At 40.5% G+C, this 27645-nt stretch overlaps 1 long non-coding RNA gene across 1 annotated transcript in view; it reads left to right on the forward strand.

The window, feature by feature from the left end:
- The first annotated feature begins 1304 nt into the window (after positions 1 to 1304).
- The window catches only part of LOC128907375 (uncharacterized), a 54551-nt gene continuing 28210 nt past the window's right edge, over positions 1305 to 27645 (forward strand). The window contains exons 1-2 of the long non-coding RNA XR_008465569.1: positions 1305 to 1391; positions 22364 to 22440. This is a non-coding gene — a long non-coding RNA (uncharacterized LOC128907375). The remainder of the gene's footprint in view (positions 1392 to 22363; positions 22441 to 27645) is intronic.

Below are 27645 nucleotides of genomic sequence, written 5' to 3' on the forward strand. Positions count from 1 at the left end.
TCCCTAGAAAACTCTTGATTAGGCAGCTCAGCCAGAAGGGACAGTATGTGAAAGGTTCGGTTTCCAGGATCATGCATGCATTTTCCATAAAACAAGTGTTAGGGTACAAAAAACAACAAAAGAACCCGAACACCTTCAAAATTTAAGGAAGCAGAATTCAGGTTTGTCCTCTATGCAGCAGAGGCTACAGTTTGTATTGCATTTTATTCTTCCGGTGGAGTGAACCTCAGCTTCGTGGCTGAGCTCTGGCTGATCATTTAAAAAAAGGAACAGAAAACTCATCAACCAAGAAGAGCATAGTCGCTAGGAAGGTCTGTTGGGAGATAGGTGATATGGGTCTGAATGTCCTCAGGCTGGCAGAATTTGAAGCTGGTGTTACCATTCCATGCCTGAACAAATGCCCTAACCACCACGATGCGAAAAAGGCAGCAATTGCCATCTCTGCCTCCTTGGTCATGGTTCTGTATCAGTTGTGATGCGTGGGGATGACCCAAATCCCAGGTGGCTGACTATTCATATGGACCTGATTTGGGTTACAAAGAGTTCAGATGCTGTCAGAATATGTGCCATTTTCCTCCTGGATGTCCTTAGGTAGCACTCTCCATGTCAAGGGATTTGTGAATATCCTTCTGACAGCACAGGGATTCTGTATGCTTTTGTACAGACTGGAGCCCATGTTTTAAGTACTGCAATAAGCACTTGTTTTAGTGGGTCTTAATCTTGTCCCTTGGGATATGTTTAACTTTCACAAAAGTGACCAGAGAAGACACCTTTGGTATACGATGACAACTTTGGCGTGATCCCTCTGGTAGTCATTGCTCCCAGTAAAATGCAGGTGCTATCTAAGGCATATGTAATTCTCTCTGTATTTGTTAGTGGTGAAAGTTTGCCTTGTTAAGTTTTGAATATATATAATTTTTTTGTATTTTTTTTTTTTTTTACACCAGGAGTTTTGGTGTTTGGTGGGGGTGGTGTGTTTTGTTTTGTTTCGAGAAAAAGTTTTTTCCTCTGAAAAGCAGGGCAATCGTCCACATTCTCCGAGGCAAATATTTTCTTCAAGGAATTTGCAGGATCTTCTGGCGTTCTCTGAGCTGGAACGTGCTGCTGGTGAAACTCTTGTTTATTCCTTAGGAGGCCTGCAGTTTTCTCTTTGTTTGTTTTTGTTTGCTGCGACAATAAAAAGTCTGCACAAGAGCTCTAGGCCAGCAAATCTGCGCAGACAAAATCCATGAGGCAGGACATACAAGCTGACTTGTGTATTCCCTGGAATCTGCACCGGTTTGTCAGCAATGTGCACGGGTCACTTGGTTTCTGACTGAGCTGTAGCAGCATTTAGATATGGAGTATGAAAGCAGAAACCCAGGGATGTGATTCAAGCAGTGAATGGATGGGTAAGAAAAATTAAATTAATTGCTGAGTGTACTGCATGCATGGTTCTGCAGTCCAGGATACAATGTGCTTTTATGGTGTTCGTGCCACCCACATAAACGCTAGCACAGTCAGGGAAAACATACAGACAGGTTAAAAATAGCATCTGGGAATTTACGGCAAGAGGTTTTTTTGTTATTTAAAAGGGTCGTCTTGTTGTGATTAGAAAAATACACATTCTTAAAGCCTCTTACATTTCTTCAGTTGCTCTGACTTGCTGCTTTCTCCTTTCAGTGTTTCCAGGAGCTTCAACCAATATATACTGTACTTCTAAAAATGAAATGCAACATTCCCGTGCCTACGCAGATTTATTGAGGAAAAGGAACAGATTTTTAGAAGCAGTAATTGAAATAAAAAAAAAAATGTAACTGAATAATATTCCTTTACTATAAATAAATCACTTGCCAAGCAGAAATAACTGTTGTTGTGGCAGGAGCATAGCTCTGTAACTTATTGGAAATGCAGCAAAGCTGTGACGTCTTTGTGAACTTCCTTGAGAAAAGCTTTCAAGCACAGGTTAATTCTGTGCCTTTTCCGATTCATGCCTGAATGACTTCATGCAATGGAGTTGTTTTGTATGCAGCTTGACAAATGTAACTACTTTTTAGCCATTTCTATGAGAGCCTAACAATGTGACCTGACATCTGTCAATGTCAGAACGATATGCCAGTTTGGGAAACTTAAAAATTGCTTGCAAGTCATACGTGTTGTGTTAACGAAGGATTATCTTGCACAGAGAAACAGAGGAACCAGGCATAGAACTCTTTATGGTCTAATTTTATTATTGGTTGGTTGGTTGATATTTTTTTCTTTAATATGTACTTGAATCCCAGCTTTCTTATTTGATATTATTTTGCGCCCTCCTTTCTCTGTATCTCACAATAAATGGAGTGGTCTGTCTTCATAGCATGAAATTGGAGGATGGGAAGAGGGGGCTCTTCTACCGAGATAACTGAAAAATGGGGCATCCTCCTTTCAAAAGAAGAATTCTGGTGTGTACGGACTGCCAGATTAGCCTGTCTGCCTTCATGTGCCCTTGAGGGCATGCTCTTCTGGTAGTCTGTGCGATAGAAGTATTAGTTTGTACTCAGACTCTTCTGGAGCATGAACAGAGTGACTTCAACGACGGGAAGATGGCCTCAGTGGATAAACTGTAACAAATAAGCAGATGTTTCTCTGCCTTAACTGGATCTATAAGTCAAGTATGGCAGACAAGGGCTCTGCCATTCACTGTTTGACTGTGCCTTTGCATCTTTTTTTGTGTGTTTTGTTTATTTTCTTAGCGTTGGAGGATACAGAGGTTTTTGCATTCTGCAAACGGTGTCATAGGCTTTAGGACTTCCATGTGGTTCCATGCAGTGATTTATGAAGGCAAAGGTGACAGCAACAGTTGTGAGACATACACTTTTTTCTTTTTTTCTTTTTTTTTTCATGATAGACCTCAGCACTAGTAATGTGGAGCTCAGAGGGGAGAACTGTGACCTACGAACCACAAAACTGTGGGCTGTAAGGGCCTATGCAGCTGAATTCACGCTGTCAGTAGGGTCACCTTCCACAGACTTTGCAGGGTGTTGTAGCTTTCCGATGTGGTTTCTTTTTGCCCTTTGAGAATCTAGCATCCACTTTCCTTAGCAAGAGATTTTAGGCAGCTGTATGAGTCTAGGCTGTTCTGTGGCCCCATGTGTTTCTGAGTTCATGCCATAAAGCAGGTGTGGGGAAAAAATATGTAATTCAGGTAGTGCAAATATGAAAATCAGCGAGTTGTTTTCCAGCAGCTCTTGAATGCTTAAGAATAAGCAAGAGAAAGCAGAGGTGGAAAACTTCTCTGCAGAATTCCCCCTTTCCACAGACATCAGGAAAGGTTTGCCCTTGAGACATTATCCTGTTGTGGAGCAAATGTCACTACTTCAGGATCATGTTGGTGCCAACTTGCTGTTCAGCTTAGCTGAACAGGATTTCTTTTTTTATTTTTTTTTTTTTAATGCGTGTGTAGGGTATTTACCATAAAGCACTTGTAGCTTCCTTCCTTGAAGCTTATTTTAGCCGGTGACTCAGGCGCTATAAACACTAGTACTTGCTGTAGAGCTCCTGCACAGTCTGTCTGTTGCACCAACCTGTATTTAAATTGTCTTAATGAATAGCTTGCTGCTGTCATGGGAAGCCAATTGCTCCATCCAGTTCACAGTGCAGAAAGTAAAACAAGCAACACTGATGCAAATTTTTGCTCTGCTCCTCTGGCAGTAGACTGTCATTTGGGAACAATACCGCAGCTACTTTCCTTGAAAGAAGAACAATACTTGGTTGGCTTGAGAGATGCTCCACCCCTGTGGTAGGAAACAGGTCTCCTGAGGGGATTATTGCCCATCAGTGAGCAAGGAAATGTGTGCAAATATAAAGATCTAGGGGACTTGGTGATATGTGTTTCTTTCTATTTATTCCTCCTCTGTAGGGGATTTCTGTTCTCTACAGAATAAAAATCTTGGAGCCGCAGGAAGAGCTGTTGTCTCAAAAGTGTTGTAGTGACAATATAGCTTTATCAGAGACTGATGAAGAATTGTGCTTTATAGTGCTTTGCTGCTCTCTCTCTCCTCTGGCACTTTCTGAGTCAGTGACCTGAAGGAAAAGCTTCAGCTGGCTGATAAGAGAAGGGGTAATACCTTGCTAGCTCAGGTCACATGCTCATGAAGGAGAGAGTACCAGAGGATGTCCACCAGCCAGAGCCTTGAGCGCTGTTACCAATAGTTCTCTCAAACGCTACCATCATACAAGGCACTAATGGGTTTTCTCAGGTGAGATTAGGGTCTGAAAAAAGGAATCATATTACTTTGGAAGAGTTAATGGAGTTGAGCCTTACGTGCCAGCTTTCTCCTATAGGGGCATGAGAAGCAACACCTTTTATTGTGGTTTGCTTTGCAACGTGCTCAAGGAACTGAGAACTGAAGGCAGCAGCAGGAGGAAGTGGGGACTGTGGTTGTGTGTGACCTCTGAGAAAACTAGGTGTAGTAGCCATAGAACTGCTGCCCTAGTCATAGTGGTCATGCTGTTTAATAGAGTTGAGAAATGTACCGGAGGTTCTGTTTTGCCCCTGAACATCTAACATAGTGATTTTGTTAGTGTGACTTCTTGCTGCCTGCTGCTGCACTGCTGCTGTGCTATTACCTAAGCATTTTACCTCATAGGGCTATTGCTTGCTACACGTGACTATTCTCCTTAATGTCTGGGCTTTATGAATTATTACTGTGTTTGAAATCTGTATGACAGCATGCACAAGATTTCTTTCTGTGCATGTGTTTCTTTGCCTTTTAGTTTGGTAGTCGTCTTGTTGCCAAGGGGATGTCTTAACATTATGCTGCTTTGCCAGCGCGTGATTCTTTGATTGATTCATTGGGAAACTGCAAGCTCAACTTGCCGTATCATTTGCGCAACTAACAATCACAGCCTAAAAATAAACTGGTTTCCTGATAGATTGAGGTCACCCTTTAGAGTGGTTGCCTCTTTCCACCTGGATCGAAAGTGCTTGGAGAGATGTTCCAAGTAAAAATTAACAGTAATTGAGCAAGAGAGTTTCCATTTCAGCACAGCAGACAGAGTTACTAAAACAGACATACAGAGCTCATTAGCAAAATAAAAGGCCTTGACATACTTTGTCACAAGACGGTGAAATTGCTCTGCAGTGAGCTGTGCCAGCCTGGGTTCAGTTGCGAGGGAGTGCTGCCAGTGTATCTGAAGGAGTTTGCTTCTTGCCTGGTGTGCGCGAGGAAGGGTTCTTGCTGGCAGACGCTTTTGCAGAGATGTGCTGAATTTGTGCGTCCGGCAGTCCCTAGCTCTTTTACCTCTCAGGCTGTTTAACCCCATGTTTTTTTTTTGGCTGTGCTAAGTCTGCAGGGCAAGTTATTGGCCGCCTGCAACTGTAGTCTAGCAGACACCCTGAAGAGATATCAGATTGGCAAAATTTAGTGTAACAAGGAATGAGTTTAGTCCAATTAATGAATTTAAACAAATAAGAGGTTTTCTTTTCCTCCTCTTCTTTGCTGCACAGTCCCCTCTTAACGGTTTAGTTAACTGACACAGCCTTGGGGGATATACAAAGAGTGATCTAACATTTGGCTGCTACTAACAGATCATGAAATATGATACAAGCTTATCTGAACCATCAAGAGAAAGCACTTGTCTCTTACACTGTGTATTTTCCATTCGCATGGATTCCATAGTAATGGCAACGGGCTCTTTTGCTACTCTCCCACTGTTTATTTTCCTTTGCTTTGATAACACCAATATTGTTTCACGCCGTGTGCTCCTGACGAAAAGTTGAGTGGGAAAAATTGTCCTTTCTCTTTGAATAGCGCCTTCTGTTTCACATCTAGCAATTAGAAGCTACAGAAATCAGGATTGTTAAATAGTCTGACAATCGGCTTGAAGGAATGAAATGCAGAGGAGACTGAATGGAAATGAAGGCAAGGCAGGCAGCAATGCAACAGCAGCAATAGCAAGGACATTATATTCTGCATTGCCTGGTGACAAATATGTCTTCTCTACAAATACCCATGATGTCAGAGACTTGTCAGAGTTTGCCACCCGCAGTCACATCTTTCCCTTAATGAAATTTCCCACTTTGTTTTATTTAAATGTTTAGATGGATAAAATTTTGTTTCCTGCCTTAAATAGCTTTTTTGCTGAGTGTCTTTGCTGCAAGTTAGGAAACCTAACTTGTCGAATGGGTTTTGGTCAGGATTTCAAATATTCAAGTTCTGTTTTTATTGGTATTGAAAATTTTACTATGCATGTAGGGCTATTTTATGTGTTTGTGTATGTACACATTTGTTTTATGGCTTGGGAACATAAAACTCCAGGAACTCAATGAACAGTTAAATTGCAATAGGCAATGTTTCCTAGCATATTTAGAGTATGAACTATATTTTGCTTTTGTGAAATTCTAATAAGAAAGTACTTTCTTTGAGGTGTGCAGAGCATCAATCATACAAAAAGTAATAATAATCTAGGACATCATCACTTTTGAAAATAATCATGCAGTAACTGCTGGCACACCCAATTCAACTTTGATGTCCCAGCAGCGTCGATTGAAAATTGAACGTTGCTAGCCATTGTGGGAACTTTAAAATGTACGCAAGACATATGATCTATAAGTGATTTCTAGAAGAGTATAAATTACCATTTCCCAGAATTATTGTAGAATTTGTCTTGTATGCATTATAGAATTACCACGCTGAGCAGAAACTGCTCATTTGACCTTGGTTAGCTTCTGCTGCACTGGATCCGGGTACCAGACCAAGTGATCATGCGTTCAAGTCCTGTTGTTAAAGCAGTTTGCTGTCATGTCACGTGTGCACCTCCTGCTTGCAGGTCACAGCCCCAGGTCTGCTCTGTTCTGTTCCGGGACCTTTTTTGATGGGGCCCAGAACAATATTGTAAAACAAGCTCTGCTTCCATTTACCTGAATTTATACACTGCACAAGCCAGTAGTGCCTGTCAAAACATATTAGCATCAGTATTTAAAGCTGGGCTCTTTGTGTAGGCAACAAAGTGTTACAGGCTTCTGGTTGCACTGGCAAGATTTTTGCTGGGTTGTTCCCTGCTGGGAAGTGGAGAAATGGCAGCGTGCGATAGACCTGTCTGTTCTGACTCGCTTATCCCTCTCCTTTGTCTACAGGGTGATACGGGGTGTAGGGATAGTACTGAATGTGCTGGCATCAGTATGATGTTTCTTCAGTTTCTTGCTGATGTTGTAGCAGCCAAAGAAGCATTTGTGCAACAGGCTTTAAATCTTTTCTAATGTCATTTTATGTACTTTTTGATCTGGTTGTGTGCTGTGACAAAACTGAAATTTTTGCAACATTTGTCAAAACTACGATATGTTCATCCAGCAGCTTGGGATATGCTGTGCAAAGATAAGTGATTGAATTAATATGAGATTTTTAAAATATGCACAGAACACTGCACAGCAGTGCTAGATAGTGAACCTTTGTCACTTGTGCATTCTTCCAGCTGGACAACTAATTCCTTGCCCTGAGACTGAATAATTTTAGAGATCATATGAAAGCTAACAATGTGAAGTTTTATGACATTGATATGGTAACTGTTCAAAAACCCAGATAGTCTCTATATGGAGCTTTTTGCATTTCAACATGCGGTACCTGTGATGGTATTCTTGGTTGAGCAATGTTGATATCAGTCAACACAACAACTTTGCTCTGTCTTTCCTTGGAGATCTTTTTTTTCCCAGTTTCTCTTTCCTTACCTAGCTCTAGCTTTCCACTGACTGTTGACTTCCAAGGCATGGTAACAAAATAGTATATTCCAATGGACATGAAAACAATGTCTAGAGTATTATATGCTGCTGTTCTACTATATCTGTTCTGGTTTTGCTCTCAAAATATGATGGATCTGTTACGTGGGAAATAAAACTATTTTTCTCCTCAGCACCCTCTTCCCTATAACATCCCATTCTTTTTCCTTGTAACTAATTGAAAAAGAATATAATCCCTCTAAATCTTTATTTTGAAGAATCTCAGACTACATTGTCATGTATTCTTGACCAGATAGTTTAAACTGCCTTAGAAAGCAATCTGCATATGCAAGTATTGCAGTATGAATCATGTGTGGTGTTCTGACTCTAGTGGAAGATGGAATATTAATGCCCATTAATGAAATATATCCAGGCATTTATAGTGGTAGCTTCATAAACTGCCTTTTGCTACTAGACATTATTTTTCAAATATGTGCTTTTGTATTCATGTACACTACAGATAATGTAATGATGATATAATTTGTCCGTAGCGCCATTCTGTAAATTTGGTTCCATGTGACTAGTACATGATATTCTTTATATCCTGTTACTTTCATGCAATCTGAAGTATTTAGTTGGGTTCTGTCTAGTTTTTCATTGGTGTATCTGAAGATGGAAAATATGCCTGTAGATTAATCTCGTATATGAGTAAAGTGTTGGTACATGATAGCATAATTGGTTTGATGTTGCTTTTGCTAGAAATAATTATTGAAACTCTTGATAAAATGTGTTCAATGCTTGACGAGTTAAAGGTGTTAGAAAGGTGTTTACCTGGAATCTGACAGATGCAAGAAAAATGCTAACAGAGTGTGGATTTGGATAATTTGTTTGGTTTTGTGTTTCTTCCTTCAATTTCAAAGCAATTTCCTGTCTATAATTGCTTTTCACTTGAAGTTGATTTCCAATATAACAACGTAATGAATTGGGCTATTGATGGGTATATGACATCTTCTGACTTTGGTGCCTTCAGGGAACAGTTTATGATTTTTACATTATCCAATTTTACTAAAACTTAACACTGATAAAACGGTATTCTACACTGACTCCTGCAGGTACATTTCTTTGTTTCCTTCATATCTATAGAAGACCACTTTTCATGGTTGTGTTCAGTCTCTAAACACACACTATAGAGCCTGGCATTTCCACCGTAACAGTAATGTGTGGTTGGAACTAGACCATATCTGTTCAGAAATCTATAAAAACATCTGATATATATGTACACTTCTTGATAAATATGTATGTTATCTTTTCAATTCAGTGGGCAGACTGATTATGTTACATTTCTCAGTTTAAGATAGGGTTTAATAATACTGCAGTAACTCTGCTGCCAGATGTTTCATTTCTGCTTCATGTAGCAAGCAGTTCGTGTATAACTAATGATACCTAAGTTGGACTGAAAGTAAAGGAAGACGGTGGAAAGGACAGAAAACCTGTTACCACTCCTTTCAATGATACTATATTGAGTTTTGACCTTGGTAGAGCTCTTATAACGTATGCAGGACCTGTATGTGCAGGGAAGCAGAAATAAAGAGGATGGGGGTGGGGAGAACCTTTGGAGGCTTGAAATTACCAACACCCAAACTCTGTAACCATGGTCAGTAAAGCCAAACTCCTTGGCAGAGAAAGTGGAAGTCGAAGGTGGCAGTGTGGAAAAGGGGATCTGGCAAGCCATAAAGAGATGATAGAGAGGCCAGGATGTATGGCGGCTGGAAGAAGAAACTTCAGGAAGATGGGACTGTGGTGGGACAGAAGAGAGTCCCCTTATTAACATCACGCACTCACCAGATCTAACAGTGAAGTATGGCAGTCAGACCTAATCTGGTCTCTGAGAAATGCTCTTACCTTTAGTTGACAACAGTCTCCCTCGATGTCCATTAATAACAAAGGTGTTGCATTTAGAAAAAATAACTTGATTTATTATGGCTGAGAGAACTGAATAACACCCCTTCCCTTGGTGCTGCCATCTCGGAGAGCTGAGAATGTCCAGCATCTAGCTCAACACTGGGGAATATTTTCCATTTTGAGTAGAAGTCAACCACTGTGAATCATAAAGTTATCTGAATTTTCAAATTTGAAATTTAAATTTTTGGAATTTCCTTCTGTTAAAAAAAAAAAAAAAGGCTGAGGGGAATTGGAGGAGCTGTTCCAAGAATCCTTTTAGGTTTTCTTCTGTCTGTGAGATACAACCAAAGAAGTAAGTTGCAGTGCTTGTGGAGCTGAAGAAAATAGAAGCAATTAGTGATTTGGGGTGAGGAAGCTCAGTGCCACAGAGAGCAATTGTGTCATAATGAGTGATGTGCCAAAGCAAAAGGGCTCCAGACAGTAGAGGTACAATCATTGCTTTGGGTTGGTGCAAAACATAAAGTTGGCAAGAGCAGAGAAGAGAGGTGGTAACTCTTTTCAGTTTCAGAGTGTAAACTGAAAGTCACGGATCACTTACTCATGGACACATTAGTGTGGCAGACCACAGCAGGTGATGTCTGAGGTCCTCTGATACCTCACCTGGGGCTCCACGTTGTATTTTGAGGGTACCCAAAGAGTTAGACTTTACATTACTGACCTCGGAGGGGTCATAGTTTGTAATATTTTAGAGCACTTGCTCAAAATATGGGAAACCTAGGAAATCATATAATCAATTTTATAACGAATATGCTAATTATTATAGCCTGTATCTTGCTCATAGCATAATATTGCATACAGGGAAAGGGTTCAAGTATCTATGGGGAAATGAAACAGCCTTGATCTCTCAAATACCATTATTCTGAAAGGGCACCTTTGAGAGAAGGCAGTGTCACTTCTAGGATGCTCTCTGCACTTACATCCTGTTCTTGGTGATGTCTCTGTCGTCTTCTGGGATTAATTGAGCTTTCAGAGGCAGGACAGAAAATGGCTCATTTGGAAACCTACTCAGAAATTTCTCTGCTGGATCTGAACTAACTCCTCCTTTTCAGTGACACCTCTGAAAAGTCAGAATAAGGTCCAACCCAGTCTTTGCAATGCTAGAATAAAGTGGAAAACAACATAAAGACCAGAACAACTAGCAGTCAATAACAAAATAAATGGAAAAGAGTGCATGCATTTTTCTGGGAAGAACAACATATCACGGCAGTTATGTTATTCAAATGGCTTTTTTTTTAACTGGAGAAATTAATGCAATAGATTGTTAATTTGGGAGCTTCTGCGCAGATCAAGATGGCACATTTTATTGCCCCACCTCTCCACTGAAGCATGGAGGGAGCAGAAGTCTGCTGAGGAAACAGAGACTAATTATCATGCTGGTCATTTCTATTTAATATATTTAACTGTGTTTTACTAGGAAAAAAAAAAGGCTACTAAGGAACACACCCCAGTATGAGTAACTTCTCAAAAGTAGGTCAGCCAAGTTTACATTTCATGCTTTGGCCAGTGCAGAAAACAAGCGTGATGCTCTCTTAGTAGAGATGCAAACACATCATTCTGGGACCTAAAGCCACTTCAAGCTTCTTTTTGGGGACTTACCTAGAACCGTGACTACTTTTCTAGAAGTGCATTCTTTTTATTTATATGTAAATAATCTTTTCCTGACACTTTTTACAGAAGAAGTTCCAGTTCAGACCTCTTAAATAAAACACAGCAACAAATAATATGTATTGCATATGGGACAAATAACTTATTCAGGACTGTTCAGGCCTTTAGTCGTACAGTGAGGGGCATTTCTACACCTTGCATGATGATTTTTCAGTCTTTGCTTGTATTCAGCTTTTATTTTGGTTGAGTTTTTGCTTCCAAACTCTGTTTTTTTTAGCATCCTGATGACTGCATTTAAATGTCTTTGTCATCAAGGAATCCAAGTAAAACTGGTTTCCATTTATTCTTCATACTTGAAAAATTCTGCCAGTGGTGCCTTGTCTTTTGTTTGTCACTGCATCAGTCACACCCTCCTATTACATTGTATTGAGTCTATTTGTTTACAATAACCCATCATCAGCAATCAAGGCTGTGAATGAATTTTTGTATCTTCGTGTTGATATGGGAGTGGAAAGACAAAATGAAGACTGCAGCACGAGCGCTGCTCATCCAGTCAAAATAGCCTGTATGGACCAGCTGCCAACATCCTGTCACTTCAACTAAATTCATGGCCATGAAACTGCTGTTTTCTTACAGCGCTCTGCAAAATGCTGAATTCAAAGACCATTGAATTTGGGGCAAATAAAGGTCTGGATATGATTTATGTGGCTGGAAGTCTTTGCTTTCTGCGAGCGGGCTGCTAGTAAAAGGCGAATGTGGCATTTGTAAACAGAATATTCAAATGCTTGGACTCCTTCGACTCTTTAAAAGAATTTATAGAAGTTATGGACACAGGAGACTTGGCTAATGTATTATGGCTGGTTTCCTAATGCAGTTGACAAGCTACATGCCTGAAAATCAAAGAATCTAAGTTTCTGCGATATAAGAGATAATGCCCTTACAAAGATAAAAAACTTGTTAAAAGGTAGAAAACTATGAAAAGTCAGAGCGTTAAGTGGGACCTTACAAGAATCTGCTGGCATCCGGAGGGCTCAACACCTTAGTAAAAGGTTTGAATAGGAGTGCAGTGTCAAAATTTGCTGATGACACCAAGTGATTCAGAATAGTAAAGGCTGAGTGAAGAGAGTCACAGAAGCACTTGTTGATACCAAAGAATAAAAGAACAGATGAAGTTTGATCTGGTTAAATTTAAAAGAAGGTGGAGGGAGAAACAATTTAAATCCTGCGTGCTCTGTGCTGGCTTCTGGGCCAATCTGTATTGGTCTCTGGGAATAGGATCTTGGGGCAGGAATAGTCTATAAAAGAATTACTTCACTGCTTGTCAGGGGAAAAAGCAAACAATGCTAGAAGAATTAAGAATCGGAGTACAAAATATATAGATCAGTGTTTCTTCTAGTTATGAAATACTTTTTTTGCCTTTTGTGTCGTCTAGTTCAAAAAAATCTGTTATGGCTGGAAAAGAAAGAGGGAAACAAGAGTGGCCCAGGACTGGAAGTCTTCAGCCTGGAGAGAGATGACAGAAAGCCACATAGTTGTAAGCACTATGTGGAAGATGGACCGGGAGCAACCGTTCAGGGTCTCACTTACTAGAAAAGCTAGGGAGCACTGAGTGAACTCAACAGGTGAGGAAATACTTCACTGAGTGCAATAACTCTGCAGAACTCCTTACCATGGGACATATTGTAGATATCATTTTCTGTCACAAAGTTGATCAAGGAAATTCACGGCAGAAAATCCATCTTGGCAGTTAAATTCAAGGACACCTCTACTGTTTCAGGAAGCTTTTGTGCCACTTGAGGCTGGAAAACAGTTCTGGTGGAGTGTGATGTGCTTTCTGTCCCCTCACTGTCTTTCTTGGACATCTGCAGTTTGTCCTTGTTAATTATAGGGCCCTTGAGCCTGACCTGGTATATGTGTAAGTAAAGATGAAGAACAATGATTATTTCTTTGCTTAAAGATTAGCATTTTTGTAGCTTTCATAGTATTTTGTGATATAGCAGGACAACAAAATCTTTGCCAATATGCCTTACTCTTACAACAAAAAACCTATGTATTTCTTTTTTGTCTGTCAACCAGAATGTACTTCACCAGATCCAGATGTCTCAGAGAGGAAAAGTGAAGCAGCTGAGGGGGGGAAGAGAATGCTTTTTAAAAATGGTCTTTTTATCTTCATAAAATACTGATTTTCTTTTTTAAAAAGAGTTGGAGTAAGGCGATTGTTTTCCCATGTATTTTATAGATGCTTCCCAGAATGTTCTTTTAAAATATTCTGATGACCATTCATAGCTTTCAGGTCCGAGAAATGAATTTTGATTTATTTTTAAGGATTTGGGGAAATGGGGAGAGAAGAGTGAGAAGTTAATGTTATGAACCTGATGTCCCGGCTCTTAAATTTCTTTTCTGTTTCACAAATCCGAAATACTGTTTATAGCAAAAGGAACTCAAGGAGATCATGGAATAGAAGGAAATGCTTTGTGAAGCAACCAAAAACTTTATAAAGAAGAACCTCTTCGTTCTTCTGGAGACAGCTCACATGAATTAGAACTGTAAGCATTAGAACTGTGACCTATTGACTGAAGCAATAGCTAGCTTGTTTGAAAGTGCAAGCATCCCATGTAATGCTCATCAAAACAGTTGATTTTAGGCTAATTTTACTCCCCCTGGCCCCCCCTCACCTTATATACTGTCACACGGAAGAGGAATAACAGATGACTGTGAATGAAGTGGTGGCTTGGAACTCTATGTGAACTGGGAAAACTGGGAATACATGTAACTTGGGTATATAGCACTGATTATCCACACACAAATGAGCAGTAAATGAATAGCCTACCCTAATAATAACTCATAGGAATGAATAGCTCTTCAGATGGCATGTGTTTTTCTTTTTGTTCCACTGAGGAAAACCAGGAAGTCTTCCATTTACCATGGGCAAATTACCATGGGCAAATTACCATTTACCATTCCATTTACCAAGGGCAAATCATGCCTGACCAATCTGATAGCTTTCTATGATGTTATAACAGGTTGGCTGGATGAGGGGAGAGCCGTAGATGTCATCTACCTTGACCTTAGCAAAGCTTTTGACACTGTCTCCCATAACATCCTCATTAGGAAGCTGAGGAAGTATGGGCTAGACGAGGTGACAGTGAGGTGGATCGAGAGCTGGCTGAGTGACAGAACCCAGAGGGTTGTGATCAGCGGCACAGAGTCCAGTTGGAGGCCTGTAACGAGTGGTGTCCCTCAGGGGTCAATACTTGGACCAATTTTGTTCAATATATTCATTAATGACCTAGATGAGGGGACCGAGTGTATCCTCAGCAAGTTTGCTGATGATACCAAGCTGGGAGGGGTGGCCGACACTCCAGAGGGCCGTGCTGCCATCCAGCGTGACCTGGACAGGCTGGAGAGCTGGGCAGAGAAGAACCTAATGAGGTTCAACAAAAGCAAGTGTAGGGTCCTGCACCTGGGAAGGAAGAATGCCAAACACCAGTATAGGTTAGGGGCGGACATGCTGGGAAGCAGCTCTGAGGAGAAGGACCTGGGGGTCCTGGTAGACAGCAAATTATCCATGAGCCAGCAGTGTGCCCTTGTCGCCAAGAAGGTCAATGGCATCCTGGGCTGCATAGGGAAGACTGTGGCCAGTAGGTCGAGGGAGGTCATTCTTCCCCTCTACTCTGCACTGGTGAGGCCACAACTGGAGTACTGTGTCCAGTTTTGGGCTCCCCAGTTCAAGAGGGACAGGGAACTACTGGAGCGAGTCCAGCGAAGGGCAACCAAGATGATTGTGGGACTGGAGCACCTCCCTTATGAGGAAAGGCTGAAAGAGCTGGGACTCTTTAGCCTGGAGAAGAGAAGGCTGAGGGGAGACCTGATTAATGTTTACAAGTATCTAAAGGGTGGGTTTAAGGAGGACGGAGCCAGGCTCTTTTCAATGGTTCCCAGCGACAGGACGAGGGGCAATGGGCACAAGCTAGAACATAGGAAGTTCCGTTCAAATACACGGAAAAACTTCTTTACAGTGAGGGTGACAGAGCACTGGAACAGGCTGCCCAGGGAGGTTGTGGAGTCCCCTTCTCTGGAGATTTTCAAGACCCGCCTGGATGCAGCCCTGAGGGATGTGCTTTAGGCAACCCTGCTCTAGCAGGGGAGTTGGACTAGATGATCTCTAGAGGTCCCTTCCAACTCTGAAGATTCCGTGATTCCGTGATTCCGTGATTCATATCTGTTACAAATATTTGAATAAAACAAGGGTGAAAATGTTCTATTTTTTTCTAGAATTTCTTTTGGGCGCTTTTTTGCAGTCAGATATGTCTAAAAATGAAATTTTTAGTGTTTTAATTAGTGCAAAATTAGTAGTTATATAGGAAATGATGGCTCCTTGTTGATACAGATTCCATAAAAATGAGAGCTACTAAATAGATAGCAACAGAAGCTCACGTTCAAATCAGGATCTGTCAAATTAATGACTCTTCAAGATCCACAGCCTGATTTAATTTTCTGGAATGTCCTTGCAATGAGAGAAAATATAAAAGGCAGAGGGCCAGGATCTCTGGTCAACATCAGCAAGCAGTGAACGGCCAGTGTAATAACCACTCTGTGTGATCCCACAGTAAGTACATAGAGAATCAAGTTCAGACTTGGAGTGAGTTGATGTTAACTCCCACCCAAGTGTAGTCCAGCCAATAAACCATTAACATTCTTCTCCGGAGCCTGTGCAATCTCAATGTAGTTTTTTGGTGTTGAGTTTGCAGCCATCAAATTAATGTCTTACATTATGTTCCTTTCAACATGGCAGGCAGAGGAAGTTAAAAGTGATCTTTCCTGTTAGTGTCTTACAAATGAGCTTAGCACGCGATGGGGAAACAAGATTGTGAGAGTCCCAGGGACAACTCTATGTGACACGTGCAATGTTGGGCAAGGGATCTGCTTGCTTTGTCGTCTTTGGGCTGGGGAGCGGCGACTGTATCCAGATGCTTACAAAAGGATGGCCAGGCCTGTGGTGAACATTGACCTGCAAAAACATCTCAATGTAATGCATAGCTCCTATTGTAAAGTATTGCAGTTCTTTTTCTGGTCTTGTACAACCATAAAGCAAGATGTTTAAATCGCTTGAGTCTGTTCAAATGAATTACTAATAAGCTATCACATTCCCACGTGACACAAGGGGAAAAAAGTAATCTTCAGAAAACATCTCCTTTAACATAAAGTGCACTTAACTAAAATGCAGGGGATATATTCATAAGATGCCTTATATGAATACAAAGGATATATGGCTTAGAGTTTGTCTGGATTAAGAATCCAGAAGTATGTTTCTGTGTTAAAACTAGATGGTGACAATTAAAAGGTGACAATTAAAAGGCGTATGCTGCCTGCTCATCGGGTCACAAGTCCAAAAGTATGTCTCCCATCTACATCAGCCTAAGCTGGTCCCATTTCTTAGTCTTCTTTGTTCTGTGCATTCCCTTGCTCTTGTAGATGCTTCCCCCTGCTGAGACATCTGGCTTCTGGATTTCCAGGTCTTATTGATTAGATGCATTCTGATAATTTTCAGTCATCATAGCAAATCATAAACGTGCATCTCAGTGACAGAGATTTGTTAAAACAGATTTTTCAGTTGAGTATCAGATGCGTATCCAGATGCTCAGATGATGAGTGTCTTGGGAGCACTTATCTACAGCTTAAAATTTTCACCACATTAGTCTTACCCATGTGTTACTTCATGCACGCTACACGTGCACAGCTCATTAGCGCTGATGTGTTTTGCTCTAGAGCTCAATAATTTAAAATCCACTGCAGTTCTGAACAACCAAGCCAAACTTTGTATTTTACATCCAATTCATGAACCTGGTAGAAGTTCACTGTCAAGCGTTCGTTAGCCGGTTGCTGTCAGATTCAAATTATTTAACAGATGAAGAAAATATCCCCCCTCCCAAACTCTGGTAAAGTCCTTGTTATAATCCAAAGAATGATAAAAATGACAAAATATTTTCCAAAGACTTCTGATTCTGGGTAAGGAACACCTTTGTTACCACGAATGATTCAAATAAATTGTTTTTGTTGTTTTCTTTTTTAAATCAATATGCTTTTAAAGTGTCCTTTTTTGTAAGAAAGCACTTTCTTTTACATTGCTTTCCTTAAAGTGTGTTATGAAGATGACATCCTTAAAGAGTGTTGTCAGGCTATTATCAGCTAAAGACTGGAATCAAGGGAAAAACCTGAATGCAAACCAGCTAGAAAAAGGACTCTTTTTTTAATTTTTATTTTTTGATGTGTGTTCTGTTTTTTAAAGCAAGGAAAAAGATTGTCCTTAGGCATTTAGCCAGTGTCAGGTAATCTACAATGATGGTTATCCAGTAGTTCTAAGATTTATCCTCACCGGGACTGGCAGCTTCAACTTCAGTGTGCAGAGGAAAATCCCAGTGACTCTAAATTGTCAAAATAATCTTTCTTGTGGCTAATGTATGCCAGTGCTAACCTCACTTATTCTTTGGACATATATCTACAATATATGTTAACTGAGTTTGGGGAATCATCCAGTGTCATAACATCAATGTTAAAGAGTTTTTAAAAAATGGCGTGATTTAATAAGTTTTCCTTTCTCCAAAAAGAACAAATGAGAGCAAACCGTCTTAAAGTACCAGCACAATTTGAAATAGCCAGTGGTTAGCTTGCTCTGGATAACTTGTCATTGTAGGATGCAATAATATCATTGACTTTTACACTTTTTCTCCCCTCCTTCCGCCCCCTCCTCCCCCCCACCCCGCCCCGCCCCCAATTATAGATTTATTAGAAAGACATTGGGATTTTCTGGGGGAAGATCTTCCAGATCTAGGCTATGCATTTAAAGCATTTAATTTATTTTTTTTTCCCAAAAAACCTTGTAAGTGGAACAATGAAGCAGAAATTTCCGTATTATCCTTACATGGTCAATTAACTTTGTTGTGTTTTTCATAAACTTCTAACACTTGGATGCTCTTTGAATGCACTCCAGTCAACATGCAATATGGTTGCATTCAAGAACTGGTTTTTGTACTGTATGTTATTTCTTTATGAAAGTTAGGACAAGCCTGTCCAGTTTTTTGGAAACTTGGAATGTACTTAAGTGGTGATGTAGTACAAACATACTAAAAAGTAAGTAAATCTCACAAAAGAAAATGCTTTGTCAGAAATCATAGTAAGGAAAGTTCTCACTCACTTTAAATGAGGCAAAAATGCAACCTCTAACTTTTCAAAGAGCATTGGAGGTACCAAAGCCTGGTTTCCTATGGGTTTGTGTCCTGCTTTTCAGACTGCCGAGTTTACACAGCCTCCTGTTTGGTTTGCAAAGGGCAGTGCATCCTGCTGCTCCCCTGAAATTAAGTGCCTGTTGGTGGCAACCCATAGGCACACAGTAGCATCTTTCTTATTTCACAAAAAAATTATTGCCTTATGCATAGTCCAGACAGTAATTTGTATGTCTTTCCTCTATCCAGGTTGAACCTCTTTTTTTTTTTTCCAGTTTTTTTTTTTTTTTAAATTTGATGAATTTGGAAGTTATTGTTAGCACTGATGAACACAGAGTGCAACTGTCTAAGGTGTTTCTGTAAGAAACCAGACCCTCCCCATCCCACCTCCCAAAATGTGTGATCTAATTGGAATGCTAAGATGTCTACAATGTAGACCAATGTTTCTCTGTTTTAATGTAACTTTATAAATTTTAAAATTAGAAGATGATATTTTGTATTTTGAGCACCGCATTTTAATATTCAGGTAACATCTTTAGTATTGTTTATTGGGTATTAAAAAGCGTGGAATATTCTAGTAACTTTTTCACCCTGTTCTTTTGTGTGATAGATTTACTATCTTAATTCTCAGAATTGATACATTGTTGAAAGTGGAATGTTAAAAGACCTGAAAGAATGAAAGGATTTGTAAAATGTCAATTTTATAACTCTTAGTCTTTTGGAGGAAAGTAAGCCTAGTTCTTTATTCGTTCCTTGGAGTTGTAAAAGTTCACCATGAACAAAAGTAATATGTGCCAGGTATCTTTCTGACAAAGAAAGGATAAAAGGACTTGCCAATACTGATCATTATTTTTTAAGCAGTAAAAAACCTTTCATATTTTTTTTTTGTATAGTGTAAGGAAGCAAAAAAGATCACAAGTCCAATTTTAAGGGAGGAAAAAGAAAGACTTTGTGAGATACCTTAACATCATTCAAAGGGATACTGACTTTGTAGGACAATGCAAGTTTCCAGGGCTGTCTCTGAAGTTGTCTTTGTCAGTACACTGGAACATGATATAAAACGTCTTTTGTGCTTGTCTTCTCACCTGAAAAGAAAGTACCGCAATGTCAGAGGGAAGTGTTGGCATCAGGAGTGTGCACAGCTGTCAGTTGAGTGGGGAGGCAAGAGTCTCTGCTCAACACAACAAACGTTAAAAGTGCATTTTACATTATTCTATAGCCAAGGCAACGCAATGTAGTAACATATGTGTTCTGCTGCACTAATGCAGCTGCAAAGTGAGCTAGATTTAAACTCAAAAGAAAGAATACTTGAGGAGAAGAGTGTTTTCATCTTGATATAAGAAAGGAATTCTTTACAGGGAGAAGAACCAATCACTGGAACAACCTCCCCAGGGATGTGGTAGAGTCACCATCACTGGAGGTTTTCAAGATGCAATTGGGCAGGGTCCTTGATAATCTCATCTAGGCTCCCTTTCTCATGAAAGGTTGGACCCGGTGAACTTTCAAGGTCCCTTCCAACCCAGGCTGTTCTACAGTTCTATGATTCCCCAGCACGTTATTTCTCTGCTAAATGCAGAGGTAAGAACAGATGTTATTTGGTGGTACTAGTGACTGCATTCTTCTTTCATGTCAAAAGTGTGAGAAGTATTTTTGGAAAAAAACCTGTGTCTAGGAGTGTTATTTTGTATAGTTGGTAGGGTGTATTTCTTCTGTATCTCTACCAAAGCCTGATTAGAACCCACAGATTTAGTCATATGAGGATGCAGCAAAAGGAAAGTATACTAGCACGCTAAATTCCCCAGGGCTCGGTACTGGGGCTAGTTCTCTTTAATACCTTTATCAATGATCTGGACGAGGGCATTGAGTGCAACCTCAAGAAATTTGCAGACGACACCAAGTTGGGCAGGAGTGTCAACCTGCTTGAGGGTAGGAAGGCTTTGCAGAGGGGTCTTGACTGGCTGGATCAATGGTCTGAGGCCAATGGTATGAGGTTCAACAAGGCCAAGTGCCAGCTCCTGCACTTGGGTCACAACAACCCCATGCAGCGCTACAGGCTTGGGGAAGAGCGGCTGGAGAGCTGCCCGGCAGAAAAGGACCTGGGGCTGTTGGTCGACAGCCGGCTGAATATGAGCCAGCAGTGTGCCCAGGCAGCCAAGGCGGCCAACAGCATCCTGGCCTGTGTCATGAATAGCGTGGACAGCAGGAGTAGGGGAGTGATTGTCCCCCTGTACTCGGCACTGGTGAGGCCCCAAGTTGAGTATCGTGTCCAGTTTTGGGCCCCTCATCACAAAAAAGACATTGAGGTGCTGGAGTGGGTCCAGAGAAGGGCAATGAAGCTGGTGAGGGGTCTGGAGAACAAGTCTTATGAGGGGCAGCTGAGGGAGCTGGGGTTGTTCAACCTGGAGAAAAGGAGGCTGGGGGGATACCTTATCGCTCTCTACAACTGCCTGAAAGGAGGTTGTAGTGAGGTGGGTGTTGGTCTCTTCTCCCAGGTAACAGGTGACAGGACAAGAGGAAATGGCCTCAAGTTGCACCAGGGGAGGTTTAGACTGGATATCAGGAAAAATTTTTACACTGAAAGGTTTATTAAGCATTAGAACAGGCTGCCCAGGGAAGTCGTTGAGGCACCATCCCTGGAGGTATTTAAAAGATGGGTAGACATATAGAGATATGGTTTAGTGATGGTTTTTGTCAGAGTTAGGTTGATGGTTGGACTAGATGATGTGAAAGGTCCCTTCCAACCTAGGCAATTCTATGATTCAATGTTGTTCTCAAATAAGAATATATAAATCAACCTATCATGGAAATTACTATGAGCTTAGAGGAAAAATAGAGTTATCCTGACTTACTTGACTGCCAATTGAGGAAAAGTAATTAATCACATGCATGATTTTAGCCCCTGGCAAATGGAGGTAAAAGGCTTAATTTCAGTTTAAGCAAATTTATTTTATTTCACATTTGTGATAGGTTGTGTGCATACTTGGTTCATTACCATCTGTCAACTGATGTATGTTAATTTGTTAAGAGATGGTAATAAATATGTTCACATGATTGAAAGCAATCACCGTTGCTTAATATATTGCTTTTTATCACTTTGGCATCTGACCGTGAACGCTCCTAGTTTGCTATGGCTGTGTAATACTGTGCTGTGTAGGTTACCAAAACTCTCACAGTAAAGCGATTGTCTAAACAGGTTATAAACTCTCCATTCTTGGTGGTCTTTTAAAAACAGGATAGATAAACATCTGTCAGGGATGACGTGAGACAAGCTGATTCTGCTTGTGAACAGGGAACGTACGAGGTGACCTCTTGAGACCTCTTTTAGTCCAAGGAGTCTGTGATTTTAGTTTAACTAACTCAATGAAATGCCACACAGGGATTTGTGCTAATTTAATTAAGTTGGCTTTTAAACAAGTTAACAGATGTTTACACTTATAGATGCAACCATTTAAGGTCTAGAGTGCAATCTATTCCAGCACTTCACTGTCCTTTTAAATAGAAAACTTTTCCCAAATTTCTAACCGCAACATCTATAAATCCATGCTACTTTTATTTATCATTTATGCTACTTTTATCCTGTCCACCACAAGCACCTTTGTTGTAAGGGTTTTTTTACTTTCTTAGAGTAATGTGCTTTCTTTCCCGCTTTGTTTACACGCTTTGGTCTTTCCTCCATAGGTTTAGCAGCCTGTGTTTTGGAGTCTTTTTACCCCTCTGAATATTTTTCTCTTTCATTGCCTCCAGAAAATTTCCAGTTAAACTATGTGTTTTCTTGAACTGTGGCTTCCCAAACTGTACCACTTGTTAGTCTGAGTCTTTATCAGTACTGATAAAGCCAAATGATATTTCCATGGGCAGCGCTCTTGGTTATACATTCCAGTAATTTTAAACTTGGTTTCAGATGCATCCAAAGGATCCAGATGGAGATTGCACGCAGATAACTAGAAGTTTGAAATCACGTTCTTCAATTCATCTCCTGTAAGTTTGTCATAAATAAAATAGTTTTATGTCCTGCATTTTATTTTTAGGTGAGACCAAGGCCTTTGTGAGGACTTGACTCTTGAATATGTTGATATGTGCCTCAAGTTTGGGTTTTTTTTTAATTAAAAGGAAACTCCTGCAAATTGTAAGGGGGATTTCTTTAATATTTTCTGTTGAGGACTAAATTCCAGAGTAAAGCAGTGTTTCTCACCACGTGGGAATTACTTGGATTCAGAGGCAGGATCACTGAATCTGGAGAGGGGAAAGATTGTTTGAATTTTTCCCCCGACGTATGTCCATTTATATGGCCTTTAAAATATCAATAATAATCATATAGCACAAGTAACACTAGATGATTGCTCATCACATGGAGGGGAGTGTATGAACAGATAATGCAACTTTCTGCTGTCAAATTTGTAACCCGTTTAAGACTTTGGATGTTTGGATTTACTCCTGCTCTCAACAGAGGCATGGAAGAAGACCTGGTGTTATCTGATTGTATCTGCATGCAAACACTGACACTTCTTATAGTTTCCAGTAGCTGACCACAGGGGCCATCCTTCCTGCCCTGTTTTGCTAGTTGCTTATGTTGTCTTCTGGATATTTTCTTTCTTTGCTTCACTTTCTCATCTACTTGGTGTTAAGCTTATGGATAGAAAAGATTTTCTCTCAAATTGACAAGAATTATTGCTTGGGAGTTTTTGGTTTTTTGAGCACTTTCCAGTGCTTGGAGTTACCTGGGCCTCTGGTCCAGCTGGTGGGAAGCTTCCAGCCAGCCCATTGTCATCTTCTTGTAGGAGCAGATTATCAAAACTTCAGTCTGAGTGCTGCAGCTGCAATCGATTGATTCTTTTGATCTCTAGGCATTTTCATGAGGGTAATTGTCTGCTAATGCAGGAATCTTTCCCCTTTCCAGTGACATAGTTGCTTTTCCTAAGGTTTCTTATTTTGTATATGAAAGGCTTTAAGCTTATTATAGGGTGGATGGTGTGTGTTTTTGGTGAAGTGAAGCTGTGGGATGGTCTAAAATTCTGCTATATGGTTACCTTCTGTGCTGGAGGACTAGATTTGATAGCCCAGATCAGATTAGTAGGAGTCACGATGTTGTTATTGTGATTTGTAGTGCTGCAGCACCTTCCCTGCTGGCACTGCAAAAGCAGCAAACAGTCCCAGTCACGAACTAAAGAATTACAAAACATAGGACTGAAAGGTCATATAATCCTGATTAAGCAGAATCAACTGTTCCTAAATTCCTCTGTGTTATATGGTGCTAGGCAATAAAGTGTATTCCAAACACTCAAAATTTAAATAAACTGTAGCGTTACTCTAATTTTAGTACTCTCTTCTTTTTGGATCTGTTCCTGAAATACTTTGGTGTTTTTTTTCTTTTCTGTCTTCCTCTTTTGCGAGCAAATAAAGTGAAGACTTCTCTGATAGGGCTTTTACTCATGAGATTTCTTTTTTTGTCAACCTTTAAACTCTGACCTCACAGGTCAGTCTCTAAGATATAGCTGAACCCAAGCAGAATTCAATTTAATGGGCATCTGAAAACAGGGACATGCAAGGACTATATTTTGATGAAAGTTTTCATCTGACACTGTTTCTGCATTTCTATTTATTTATTTATTTATTTATTATGATCTTGCCCTGGCCATTCATTCCTGCCTTAGGCTTGCCTGCTCTGTTGTGCTGGAATTTTTATTTAATCTCTTTCATTCCAAAGAGAATTCAGTTTATTAAAGCAGCAAGAAAGATTTTCAGTGGGGGATTACAGGCTCAGGAGCCGTCTGTGGGGGTGTGTATTCTCTGCATATGTGTGTGTGTGTTGGTGAGAAAGAGGGAAGGGGAAGTGTTCAAAATAAGGAAGCTCCCTTATGTCTTCTCACATAGAAAGTAGTATGTTTTTGTGTTTTGGTTTCTTTCTCCAGTTGCCACTTCTCAGAGTCTCTGTCTGTCTGCCTCTCTCAGGGGGTGGCAAACCCAGTTCTTAAAAAATCACTTTGTGTTTTAAAGTTTCATTCCAATCACAGGCATCAGTGAACATTTTTGAGCTTCTTTTCATTAAATCAATGATAATAAACAACTGGAACTGCTTTAAAAAACCCCTTTACGATCATGATGACTAACCACTTCCGTGGTTTCTACTTCTTTCCACAGAACCACTGAAAGAGATCTGGAAATGCGTAGTTTAAGCCATCATTGTTTGTATCAGTATTTTCTTTTAATTTTTTTTTTTAATTTAAATTTAAAAGATTTCTTTTTAATGGAATTTGTTCCCTCCCACCACACTTTTTTTTTTTTTTTATTTTAGCTGAAGTTTGGCTAGTTGAAGTGAAGTAGGACATGAGGATAGATTAAAGTTTTCAATGAGCGTAAATTGATTACGCTTGCTATAAGAGATCTGTACTAGAACCAAGGATTGAATAATTTCTTCTTCCACTTTAGCCATTGCTTTTTATGAAAAAATATTATAGCTATAAATCTAAGGATCTCAAGCATCCATCTTGCCTTGCATTTGCTTGCTACACCTACTGATGGGGTCCTTTGAAAGCTCAAGTAGGCAGGGACTAACTTTGTATGCCTCTTGAATATCCCTGTACAGAGAAGCATGAAGAATTCTGTTTGTTGAAGGAATAGGCAAAAAATGTTGAGAAGGTTTGATCCAGGACACTTTCCAATAACAAGGCCAGTACCTTGTTATGCCTAAGGATAGGTATAACAAGTCTTGGTAGGCAGACATGTGTCCAACCTGTGACGTAGACTCTGCAATGTCCCTAGACAATCCTATTCCCGGTAATTAAGGAGACATGTATAACTCATGGCTAGAGCTCATTGCTCTAATGGGCTTTAAAGAATGCCATTGGGTAAGTCATCTCTTAGTACATGCTGTTGCAAATCCAAAGCAGAGAGCGAAGGTTATGTACCAAATATCTGCTGCAGTGACAGGAAAAATGCTGCGAGGGTGTATATGCACACAGCAAACACACAGCATTTCTTTTAATTAGTTTATGAAAGTAAACTTCTGAGTGGATGTATTTTTAAGTTGGTTGGCTCTTTAATTGTCACTGTTAACTTATCGGATCATCTAAAAAGAAGGCTTGTCCGAGAACGGTCCCCTTTTCCATTAGAGATTCATAGGGAATACCTGTATCTCATATGGGACACTCCCTTTGCCACAAGTTTATAGCATAGGAAGGGAAGATGGAAACAGCTGGTCTGGTGACAGTGCTGAAACTTACTCTTTTCTTGGCTTGTTTTACATATAGTCTTGTCTAGTTCGGAAGAAAATGGAAATCTGAAAAGAATTAATTAACAGGCTCACAAGAAGAGGAAAAACAAACACTGAGGATGTAACTAGAGTGGTAGACCTAATGGGGGAGGTGGGGCAGGCGAGGTAGGAAGAGGTGCTACAAGGAGACAAAAAAAAATGAATGACTGTAAAAACATTGTAGGATCGCAGGGTCTCTGGAGGGAAACGTGCAAGGAAGTCATGACATTAAGGCCATCAGAAGTTCAAAATGCTCACTCTGTGGTGTGAGAGGCCATCCCAGTGCCTCCCCTCTCCCTAGAGCATGCTGGTGCATTGGGGAGCCCTGGCTGAGCTGCCCATCTCCACCCTCACCCTGCTTCTGCATCCACATCTCTTTGTGGCAGCCCTTCCCCACCTCTCCCCACTGAGTTTCCCCTTGTAATTGTATTTCTACTTTTCCCTGAGAGCCATGGGGATGTGAGATAGCGAGCACAGTGACAAGTGTCCCCATCACCACCTGGTCCAGGCCTGGAGAGGCGCAAAGGGACCACTGATGAGCTATTGCCTCTGAGACCATCAGATCAAGCTCATAGAGAATGGCTGCATATAGAGGAAAACACAGTGTGTTTCTTCTGGATTTACCTTTGAGACTAGGAGTGTTATGTGATGAGCGAATGCCAAGTTGTTCATTCAGTGATCAAGAAAGTGGTTGCTGTCAAACTCGAAACATCTTTAAGCAAAAATTAGCATGAACCACAATTTCTTTGTGAAATGTTTCTGCTAGATCCAGCAAACTACTTTCATTTCCTTCCAGTTTCTTTTGTTATTTTGCTGTTGTTGACAGACAGCCTTTTTTTCTCAGCTCCAGTAAATGAGCATTGTGGCTGTTGTCCTTCTCTGAAACAGTCATTCACACCACGGGAGCCAATCTGAAATCTTTGGTTTGGGTGCCAATCCACTGGGTCCCACGAGCCTTACCTACTCTGAGGGGCATGTATTATGATTTACAATTTAATCAAACGATTCTAGAGGATCCAGAACATGAGCCAGCAGTGTGCCCAGGTGGCCAAGAAAGCCAATGTCATCCTGGCTTGTATTAGAAACAGTGTGACCAGCAGAAGGAGGGAGGTGATTGTCCCCCTGTACTCAGCACTGGTGAGGCCACACCTTGAGTATTGTGTCCAGTTCTGGGCACCTCAATACGAGAGAGATATCGAGGTGCTGGAGCGAGTGCAGAGGAGGGCAACGAAGCTGGTGAAGGGCCTGGAGAATAAATCTTATGAGGAGCGATTGAAGGAGCTGGGACTGTTTAGTTTGAGGAAGAGGAGGCTGAGGGGAGACCTCATCACTCTCTACAACTACTTGAAAGGACATTGTAGAGAGGTTGGTGCTGGTCTCTTCTCACAGGTAATTAGCGATAGAAGAAGAGGGAATGGGTTCAAGCTGCAGCAGGGTAGGTTTAGGCTGGACATTAGGAAAAAATTCTTCACAGAAAGAGTGGTTAGACACTGGAATAGGCTTCCCAGGGAGGTGGTGGAGTCACCATCCCCGAATGTGTTTAAGACTCATTTAGATGTGGTGTTAAGGGATATGATGTAAGGGAGAACTTTGTAGAGTGGAGTTGATGGTTGGACTCGATGATCCCAAGGGTCTTTTCCAACCTAAACGATTCTATAATTCTATAATTCTATAATCACAGAAAGATATTTAAGATGGCCTGAAATAAAATATGATTAATAGTACCGTATTCTGCTCTAAGCAGATTCTAGATTTGATGATTCTATAATTCTATAATTCTATAACCACAGAAAGATATGTAAGATGGCCTGAAATAAAATATGATTAATAGTACCATATTCTGCTCTAAGCTGCTGGGTCAAGACAGGCTATTGGAAAGTTGAAATTAGTTATTTGCACTGAAGATGGTCTTGTCGAAGCATAACATTTAGTTA

The sequence above is a fragment of the Rissa tridactyla genome, chromosome 3 (genome assembly GCF_028500815.1).
Source record: "Rissa tridactyla isolate bRisTri1 chromosome 3, bRisTri1.patW.cur.20221130, whole genome shotgun sequence".
Classification (NCBI taxonomy): Eukaryota; Metazoa; Chordata; class Aves; order Charadriiformes; family Laridae; genus Rissa; species Rissa tridactyla.